Source organism: Sciurus carolinensis, chromosome 2 (assembly GCF_902686445.1).
Source record: "Sciurus carolinensis chromosome 2, mSciCar1.2, whole genome shotgun sequence".
In the NCBI taxonomy this organism is placed as follows: domain Eukaryota; kingdom Metazoa; phylum Chordata; class Mammalia; order Rodentia; family Sciuridae; genus Sciurus; species Sciurus carolinensis.
In genome coordinates this window covers 174,954,902-174,965,158 of record NC_062214.1, presented here as the reverse complement: position 1 = coordinate 174,965,158, position 10,257 = coordinate 174,954,902, and the positions used below count along the sequence as shown (strand labels likewise).

Below are 10,257 nucleotides of genomic sequence, written 5' to 3'. Positions count from 1 at the left end.
GCCAGACTCACGGAAATGGCACCGCTCACAGGCTGTTCGGTGGCTTGCGAGAGCCCTTCTTCACGTGGCTCCAAGTCATCCTTTAAGCCTCTGTCCGGACTTCTGTCCCTCCAGGGAACCCTCCCTGGCTCCCCACGGCAGTCCCGGCTGGCCCCAGCACCACGCACGCATGCGCGCTTCTCTAGCACTGTGCATTAAGCCGCAGGGCCTTTGCCCACTGTTTTTAATCTTTTTGAATCTCTACCTCCCAGGCTTCTAGAAGTTCTGTACGCGCAAGAACCTCGCCTGTTTTGCTGTCATTGCACACCTAGAACGGGAACAGAAATATTAGGATAAATATTTGCTGACAACTGTTGGTTCTAGACTTGGGGGCACCCGGGGCCTCTGCGGCAGCCCCCATCTTGAGAAGGGCCCGGAGCTCGGAGCTCCAGGGCCAGCGAGAGTGACTAGAAAGCGAAAGTAACGCGGCGCGGGCGGAAAGCACCCCGGGGTGAGGTCTGCGGAGGAGGCCGGCCACGGGTTCATTCAGCCGCTCCCGCCGCGCTCGGGCGGACCAGTGGCGCGCTGGGATAGGCGGGGGCGTCGTGGGCGGGGAAGTGAGCCCGGCGGAAAAGAGAGAAAATGTGTTTTGTAATTAGTCATTGCCCCCCGGGGTGAGGCTGGGAGTTTTCACCGGAGGTGGGTTGAACAGATTTGCAAAACGACAAACAGGGGCTAACCGCGGGCTGGGGCCACAGCGGGGCTTCCGGCCTTGGTGGCAGAAGTCGAGCTTTCTAGTTTTTTCTGTCCTGCCCCCCTACATTCAAGGTTCTGCCAAAGAGTGGAAACTAGGAGGAGAAAACCCAACCGGCTGTCCTGACTCCTGCTCCTGCCCTCTGCCTCTCCGCGGGGTCTCTAGAGGACCAGGAATGGGGACCAGGTGATGCTTGTCACCTGGAAGGTTCTATCCAAAGATTTTGACAGAGTTACACGGAGAGGCCCTGGAGGCATGAAAATGTTCAGGAGATGAGGGATCTGGGTCCAAGTTGCCATCACTCCCTTCCTGCTAAAGGGATTGGCACACGTGGAAGCTAGACGCTCCTGGGAGTGTTGGAGTCAGATAGACAGAGAGGCCTCTCCCCACAACACGCAAACACTGGGCACACTTTTGTCTTCACCCCTCTATTTCCCAGAGCAGTGACTTTCACTGGGTATGTATTTTGTGGTACAAGGGATGGAACCCAGGGGCGCTCGACCACTGAGCTACATCCCCAGCCCTGTTTATTTTTTTGAGACAGGGTCTCATTGAATTGCTCAGGCTGTCTCAAACTTGCCATCCTCCTGCCTCAGCTCCCTGAGTAGCTAGGATTACAGGCCTGGGCCACAGTGCCAGTTCCATTTTAAAAATCACAAATAACACTAAGAAATGGCATTGCACGTCTCAGCCCATTACTCTGATGAGCATCTGCATAGATACACAGAAGCAAGAGCTTTAAAAAGCCCTATATCCCTTTCTGCCATATTGAACTATGCGTATGTTTTTGCATTCTCTTTTTGGTATGGGAATTGAACCCAGGGGCACTTAACCAGTGAGTCACATCTCCAGCCCTTTTCTATTTTTTTTTTTTTATTATTATTTTTTATTTTGAGACAGGGTCTCACTAAATTGCTTAGGGTCTCACTAAATTCCTGAGGGAGGTTGGCCTTACTTGCAATCTCCTGCCTCAGTCTCCCAAATCGTTGGGATTCAGGTATGCACCACCATGCATGGCGTTTCTCTCTCTCTCTAAGTTTTTCAGCGCTGGGGACTGAATCCGCAGGCCTTCCACACGCTGAGCACATACTCTACCTCTGAGGGCTATACCCCCAGCCCTATTTTTTAATTTTTAAAATTCTGGGTGTGATCCACTAAGTTGATCGTATGACCCACTAATGGATCCCCGTCCTCAACCGGATAAAACACTGCTCTGGAGGAATCCGTTCTGCACACTGCTGGCCTTCAACCCCTGACAGGTGGAAACGGACCACAGTGTTCCTGGTGAGTTCTTCCCTTTGCATTCTCTTCCATAGTACATACCTAGGCCAGACCTATAGTCCTTAAAGTCAAAGTCATTGCATCTGTTCCCATCAGATTTCCCCTGGGCTTCTCAGGGACCCCCAGGGGTTTCTGGAGGTGACAGCCAGACACCACGAGGCTCATATCTGTTCAAAGCAACTCAGCAGTTGCTTTGGCCACAAGAACAAAATACTCAACTCAAGCAACTTAGACAATAGGGGTAAACAGAATGACACACCAGAAGCCCAGAGGTAGATGGTGGTTTCAGAACTGGTTAGTGAAATGTTCATAAGGCCCTATGTTATCGCCAGCCTTTAACTTAGTCTCAGTGTGACCAGGGTGCTACGTCAAGAGGCTTTGTGGGTAGCAGAAGAAGGGAAGGGTGGGACCAGGGTTTCAGCTGGCTGGGTAAGTGGGTGAGTCACTGAATGGCTGGCCCCTTTAGCCCCATGTAAGGACAGGCTGCAGCCGCCTACCACCCGCCACAACTGTGTCTGGACAGAAATGGGCCTGTCTGTTTTGCAGGGGCCCCACCCCATGCTGGGACAACCCCGTGAGTCATGGAGGCCCGAGAAGCCACACCCCTTTCACTTTAGTAGTCATAGGCCCTAAAAACAGAAATGACTTCTGGCCTCACCTGTGAATCCATCCAGGCCAGCGCTGAGCAGAGAACCCCATGTCCTGGCTAGGTGTGGGGCTCCCCAGGAGGACGGGATGGAAGTGGTAATGAAGGAAGGTCTTTAGTGCTCCCTTCCACTTTGGGCTCCTTCTAAGCCCTATCCCTAGGGACTAGGCTACCTGTGCTGCTTCCTCCTGCCCATGTGGGCCTGCTGTCTGCTGGTTTTTCCAGGGAGAGCTGGGAGCTGAGGGGTTGTGGGGAGGTTCCCCTGCTCCAGTGTCTAGGTTCGTGGTAGCACATGATGGTGCAGATCTAGCCATGCTCTAGGTCTAGTGACATCTGGGACAATGTGTGAGGTGGAAGGAACCTGAGTGCGGCCTTCTGCATTTTGCAGATGTGGAAATTCAGGTTCAGAGAGGGGTCTGTTGGTCGTCAGGGTACACAGCTTGTTCACAACAGAGGCATGAATTGGGGTCTCTTGGACTTCAAGCTTCCACTCATTTACCACTCCCATCTGCCCGGATTTCTGGTTTACCCACTAACTGGATCCACTCCACAAAGTCACCATAGGAGGCCCAGATGAGTAAGGTTCCTTGTTGCTAGGAGTTACCAAGCCCAGCCCACCCGGGGCTTCTCCTACTGTTACTAAAAGCTGCAGGATGTGTGTATGGTGGTGGTGGTGGAGTGTCTGGGTCCCCTTCCCCAGCTGGTCTGCTGTCTCCCTTCTGCTCCACATAGCCAAGAGATGGGGGTGAGAATCTGCACTGAGGCCCTGAGAGGGCATGTCCTAACATTTTTGAAAAAATGTTTTTGGTGCTGGTGATTGAATGCAGGGGCAGGCAGGGCACCACTGAGCTATATCCCATCACCACCACCATCATCATCATCATTATTGGTTTTTTTTTTTTTTTTTTTTTTTTGCGGGGAGGTCCTGGGGATTGAACCCAGGATCTTGTGCTTGCGAGGCAAGCATTCTACCAACTGAGCTATCTCCCCAGCGCCTCATCATTATTATTTTGATTTGAGATACGGCCTCCCTAAATTGCCAAGAGTGGCTTCAAACTTGTGGTCCTCCTGCTTCAGCCTCCTGAGTTGCCAGGATTATAGGTTTGTACCCCCTGCACCCTGCAGAAAGCCACCTTTAACAAGCGGGAGCAGGGCTTGCTTGGCTCTGGGAAGAACCTGCTATGGGAGCTGGTATTAAGGAGGGTGTTTCCAGCCAGCGTGTGGGAGCTCTGTCCATGGGCAGAGGGGATCCACCAGGGTGAGCTGGTGCCTATGCGTGAGCCCAGGAAGAGGGCTCCTGATGTCGTCATCCAGGGAGTGCCCGACAGGCAACTGGAATGTCAGGGTCATTCTCCCTGCCACCTGTCAGCATTGTGAGCTTGGGATGTAATGACCAGAGCTTCAGTTTTCTAATTTGCAAAATGAGATGCTAAGAAACTCCTTCACAGAATTGTTAGGGCAACAGAACAGGGCAGGGATCTAGCACAGAGATAGAGTGCTTACCAGGCGTGCTCAGGGCCTTTGGGTTAGATCTCCAGCAGCACCACCGCAAGAAGATAAAGAAGAAGAAGAAATGAGTGTGGACTCCCCCCCACCCCCGACACAGCTGGTGGGACTGCTCTGGGGAGGGGGCAGGGCTGGCCCAGCCCGGGGGTGTCGGGGGTGTCTGGGGTGTCGGCAGCGCACGGTCTGGGGAAGGGCAGGGCTGCTCCCTGCAGTCTTCTCACTTTCCTGGCTGCCCAAGGCGGCTCTAAATCAGGTCACCCCTTTTCTCTCCTCACAGTGCCTGCCCTGCTCCTAATCCAGGCCACCCTCTCTCCACCCGCTAGGTCCCCAGCAGCCAAGGCAAGGGCCGCTGAGAGCTTTTGTTCTTGAGTGCTGCTCAGTAGAGCCTGGCTGTGTGCCTGACGCTGGCCAGCGCTTTAGGAAGGGACAGGCACCCTTCGCTGTGTGTGCTGTGCCAGACCCCTCCTGCCACAATCTCCTTTAGGAGATATGATCACCTCCACTTAATAAAAGAGGGAACTGAGGCTTGGGAAAGGTGTCTCATTCAAGGTCACTGCCGGCAAGCGCAGAGCCAGGGTGGAAACCTAGATCTGACGGATCCCAGGGCCTGTCCTGTTTTTCCTTTATTTTATTATTTTTTTTTTTTGGACTGAGGATTGAAGTCAGGGACGGTTTATCACTGAGATACTTCCCCAGTCCTTTTTATTTTTTATTTTGAGACAGGGCCTCACTAAGTCGCTGAGGCTGGCTTTGAACTTCGGATTCTCTTGCCTCGGCTCCCGAGTTGACAGGAGTGCACCACTGTGCCATGCTTCAAAGCTGCGCTCTTAGCCCCTGAGGCCCGGTGTTTCAGGGCTGGAGGAAGAGCGGGTGGTGGGAGCTGTTGTTTCCAGGGTAAGGAAGATTGCTCCTAGTGGCCCGGAGAAGTCTCAGGGCCAGCCCGGTGTGGCAGAGCATGCCTGTAAGCCCAGCAATTTAGAAGGCTGAGATTTCAAGTTGAAGGCCAGCCTCAGCCACTTATGGAGACTCTCAGCAACTTCCTGAGATCCTGTCTCAAGATAAAAAATAAAAAGGGCTGGGGATGTTGCTCAGTGGTAAAGCACCCCTGGGTTAGATCCATAGTACTCCTCCCCACCCCCCACCCTCCCACAAAAAGCCTGGGGCCACCGGAGGAGTCAAGGTGAGGTCTGAGGGGAGGCTGCTGGAACTGAATTAGTTAGGAGAGGCCTGCTGTGTGGCGGGGAAGCACACACACTCCCCCAGACCCACAGGTGACAGACACACAGATGTACCATGCACCTGATAGGTAGAGGTGCACATGAAAGCCCAGACACGCGGGAAGATCCCAGGGGATCTTATGTGCACATAGACACGTAAGCTAAAAGGTAGGTACAGACCCAGCCTACACAAAGACACGGGGAAATATTCACCCGTGATGGGCACGCATCACACACACACACGCACACGCACACGCACGCGCGCGCCCGCCACATCCTAGAGGGATGGGAAGGAAGCCTGGACATCTCATTTCCGGGCCTCTAAAGCAGAGGGAAAAGCCTTTCCCAGAAGTGCTGAGTCAGCAGCGGGTGACAAATGAGTCTCCGGCGCGGGGCACCGGCGCGAGCACGAGTACGAGCATTTAGCATGCGTGCCAGCGCCAGCTCGGGGCCAGCGGCGAGGGGGCAGGGAGTGGCGGCCGGCTGCCCGCCCGCGCGCCCCGGGGAGGCCCGCGGGAGGAAGTGACTCGCTTTGACTTTGCAAATGCCGGACTTTGCAGCCCAAGGTCACGCACAGGCGCCGCCAGCCGGCTTCCTGCAGGGAGGAGGGGTGGGCTCTGGCTGGCTCTGAGCTCCTGCCGGGCGAGACCTGCGCAGGCCTGGGTGCAGGTGGGGGACATGAGCAGGGGTGGCCCTCCCCTGTGGCGGACTCTGCAAGAACAGACAATGGAAACGTGCGGAGAGGCCCAGAGTACGGAGGCCTTTCCCAGAAATGCCTCAGCATTTCTGAGGCTGGCTCAGGGCTTGAGTCTGGCTAGGGTTGGGGTCTTTGGGGTCTTTGCTAAAGGCTTCCACCCTGGAAATGAGTCAGAGGGCGTCCCCACATGCATGCCTGGTTCTTCTTCCCATTTGCTTAGTCTGATTATTAATTCACGGAGCAACCAGTGCGATCTTTTCAAAACCTCAGTCACATCGTTTCCTGCCATGGCTTCCCCTGCACTGAGAATAAGTGGCGGGTAACTTATTCGGGGCGTGGACCACTATTGACTGACAGAAAAGGCTACAGTAGTGACATCAGGACAACATGCCTGGGCTGGGACTGTCCTGGCAGCAAGCCTTAGTTCTAGCTTGTTCTGCCGTCTTTCTGTGGCTGACCCAAGTTGCAGCATCAATGTCATTTCCTCGGAGAGACCTCACCTGGCCATCTACCTAAAGAGGTCCCGTCTGCCACTCATTCAGCATGTCATTATGTCTAAAAATTTCCTTCTCAGCATTTACCACCTGTGAATTTTTATTTGTGGTTTCTTCTTTTCTGGCTGTCCATCCCCCTCCCTGAATAAAAGCCCTTGACTGCAAAGACTTTTTCTATTTTGCTTGGCCCTGGGGTATCCCCAGGGCCTAGAACGGTGTCTGGGACACAGTCGCATTAAATCCATGTGCACAGACCAGGGACAGCCTATGAGAGAACACAAGCCTCAGGGCCACACAGGCAAGGAGAGGGACAGGGCCTATCTAGGTGTGTGTGTGTGTGTGTGTGTGTGTGTGTGCAGGCCCATGGAGCAGAGTTGAAAACAGATCTGGCTGAGAATTCCTGCTCTCTCAGTTACCAGCTCTGTCTTCAGACAAGATATTTACTATCTGCTGAAAGAAGGAACACAACCTCTCTGGCAGGGTTCTTGACAGCTCGGGGTCCCCTCCCAGACCTGCTGGGAATGCAGGAGTGCAGCGCTCCTTTCCTTAGGAGGCTCTGGGAGTGGGACGCCATCAGGGAGGTGCCCGTTTCTCCCCCAGGCCCTGTAGGGGCGCCTTGGTTACCTCCTCTGTGGACCGGGATGGGTCAGGGCTCTGCTGCCCAGATGCGGACCTCTGAGAACAGTGAGGGAATCTGTCAAAATAGAGAAACTACAAGCGTGTCCTGGCCGTCTGGCTTTGGAGGACTCTGAGCCTGGAGAACTTTTTTTTTTTTTTTTTTTTTTTGCTTCTTGGGGCTGGGGAGATAGCTCAGTTGGTAGAGTGCTTGTCTTGCAAGCACAAGGCCCTGGGTTCAATCCCCAGCCACACACACAAAAAAAATTTTTTTTTTCTTTTTGCTTTTGTTTCTTAATTCCTGTCTTCTCTGTTCCACCCCAGTAAGATAATAGTCATGATGGTGCTTTGGGACAATATCCCTGCCTGGCTGGAGGCATGTGGGGAGGGCATGGTTATGTTTCTCTGCTGAGATTTACTCACATGGATGCAGGACACAGGCTGTGGTCCCCTCGCTCCCCATGCCTGGAGGTGCCCAGAAACTGGTTTTCTGTGAGCTGGGGCTGCAGCTTCTGTGCAGAATACAGGAAGTGAAGGTGACCTGTGGAGGAAGCAGCCCTGGGGACACATAACGTGCCAGTGCCTGTGAGGGACCTCAGGTGGGAAGGGCAGCTCCTAGACCCAGGCTGGGTCCTGAGGCTACTGTTCCCAGTCTTCTGTCCTGACTCAACCTCCCCGTGTGCGTGAGAGCAGGGGAGTGCCTGGCAGCCAAGGTGGTCCCCCCTGCGCCCGCCAGTGGGGTGGGTCTGAAGCTGGGGCGGCTGTTCACGGTCAGGATACTGCCTCCACCCCAGCGCCCCTCTGTGAACTCCCAGTGGGGTTTCCAAGTGGCGTCACTGGGAGGCCCATGGGATGGGTGTGGGCAGAGGAAAGTGAAAGGAACAAGGCCATACGTCCGTCAACCTCTAGCACTGTCCACGGGCCCGACCCTGCGCTCCACTCTGACTCCATCTTGATAAGACTCAGAATCACCGACTGTGATCCCAGCTACTCAGGAGGCTGAGGCAGGAGGACTCTTGAGTTCAAGGCCAGCCTCAGCAACTTAATGAGAACCTGCCTAAAAAAAAAAAAAAAAACAAAAATGAAAACAAACAAACAAACAAAAACACCACAACAACTTAGAATCACACCTCAGCCCCATTCATTCACCCTTTGGTCCACAGATATTTGTCAAGTGCCACTCTGCAGCAGGCCCTGCTGCTCTAACGCAGGGCACCTGGCCACGGAAACAGACTTAAAAAAAATCCCTGTCCTCACCCAGCTTACATTCTAGCGGAGGGAAGACAGTAACCAAAATGAGTGAAATATTTAGTACGTCAGGTGTTGGTAGACGCTATGGAGAAAAGCAAAGTAGAGAAGGCGGATGGGGTACCAATGCAGGGGTGAGTGAGTCAGTGTGAATAGAAGCCCGGGAAGGCTCTTGGAGAAGGCGTACTGGGCCTAATTCTCTAAGAAACATTCATCTGGGCTGGAGATGGGGTTCAGTGGAAATGTGCTTGCCTGGCATGCACAAGGACCTGGGTTTAATCCCCAGCACACCAAAACCAATGACGAACCCAACAAAAAAGAATAATTCATCTGCACAAAAGGAGAAGGGTGCAGGAACAATTATTATCCTTCCCACAAAGGGTGAGGAGGCTGAGGCCCAAGTGAGGAGTCCAAGTTCGGAGGACTGGGAAGAAGTGGAAGAACTGAAACTTCAGTTCAAGTTCCTTCTGTGCTTGTAGCCACAGCACGATACTGGACAAAGAGAGAGAATGGAATGGAAAGGAGAAAAGAAATAAGAGGGTGTACGGAGAGACTTGCAGTGGTGGCCATCTGTTTTCCAAACTGAAAATCAGGACACAATCTGAAAGGGTTTTCCTGTGGCTTGCAACAAGAGTGGCCGTCTGGGAGAGGCGGTTTGGATGCTGGCCTGAAGGGTGGTATTTCTGAGACATTCCAGTGGCTTGTGGGGCCCACGAGGCAGTCCAAGGGTAGGGCATTGCCATAGCAACCTCAGCCTGGCCACTGGGCCAGGAGCCAGGTGCAGGGCCACATGGCCGAGAAGCTGCTCTGGGCGTGGACTTGAGATTCTGAGGGCCAACGAGGAGGCATGAGCCACTGAGCAGCCAACTCTGAGGTGACATGAAAAGGGGAAGGGTTGCCGTTGGTGGCCTTCTTGTGGCCAGTCAAGAGGGTGGTCTAGCAGGCTCCAGGAAGCCCCCTGGTAGGAGTCTGCAGGCAATGAGGAAAGAGCCAGGCTTTCCCATGAGCCAAATCTGGGTTTGAATCATTTCTCTGTGACTTCCTGCTCTGCAGCCTAAGTCACACGGCTCCCGAGCCTGTCTGCTCCTGTGTGCGGTGGGGACAGCGCAATGCACAGGACGGTGGCAAGGAGCATCGCATATGGAGATAAGGCAGCCGCTGAGCTTGGTTGGCACGTTGCAGACTCTGTGAGCGACTGTTGCCATTCCCTCCCCGCAGTAGGGCATTGGGGGTGTGCCAAGATGGAGAGCCGGTGGGATGGGAAGGCTCGTGGGGCTTGGGAAACATATGACCCAGTCACCCGGGGCAGTTGCAGGTTCCCAGCCAAAGCCTCACATGCGCTGGGGCTTCGTCAGCAACAAAAGAACAATGCCCTTCCTAAAGGGCCAGGCGGCAGGGTAAGCCCTCCCTCCCCCAGGTCCCGGTTCCCACCACTGTGCGGCCCCAGTGCCCTGGGCCACAGGCGTCCACCCACAGGCCCTGTCAGGCCTCAGGGCAGCTCCAGGGCCCGTGGCGCCCTCTACTTGAGTGAGTGGTCAGTGTACCTTCTGAGGATGGAGGCTCCCACTGGGTGACTCCTTCCATTCTGTTCAGCTGCCAGCTCCACCCTTGCTATTGCTTCTAGAAGCCTGTTCTCAAAGAGGGGAAAGAGAAGGAGAAGGACCTTCAAGGACTCTTGCACCCCCACGCCCCTGACTTCCGCCCGCTGAGCTGCATCTCTCAGGCCTCAACTGTGGCAAGGCCAAGGGAGGCTGGAATCCAGCCCAGCTTTTACCAAAAATTCACTGGGCAACCTCAAGTATCCTCTCTGGGCCTTCTTG

General features: G+C 54.3%; 1 long non-coding RNA gene across 1 annotated transcript; it reads right to left on the bottom strand.

Moving 5' to 3' along the window:
• Positions 1-7,611: 7,611 nt before the first annotated feature.
• On the bottom strand, positions 7,612-10,011 carry LOC124977933 (uncharacterized). Its single transcript, XR_007107290.1, has 3 exons — positions 9,982-10,011; positions 8,083-8,246; positions 7,612-7,747 (listed from the first exon to the last, which is right to left on the bottom strand). It is a non-coding gene; the product is annotated as an uncharacterized LOC124977933 (long non-coding RNA).
• Positions 10,012-10,257: the final 246 nt, after the last annotated feature.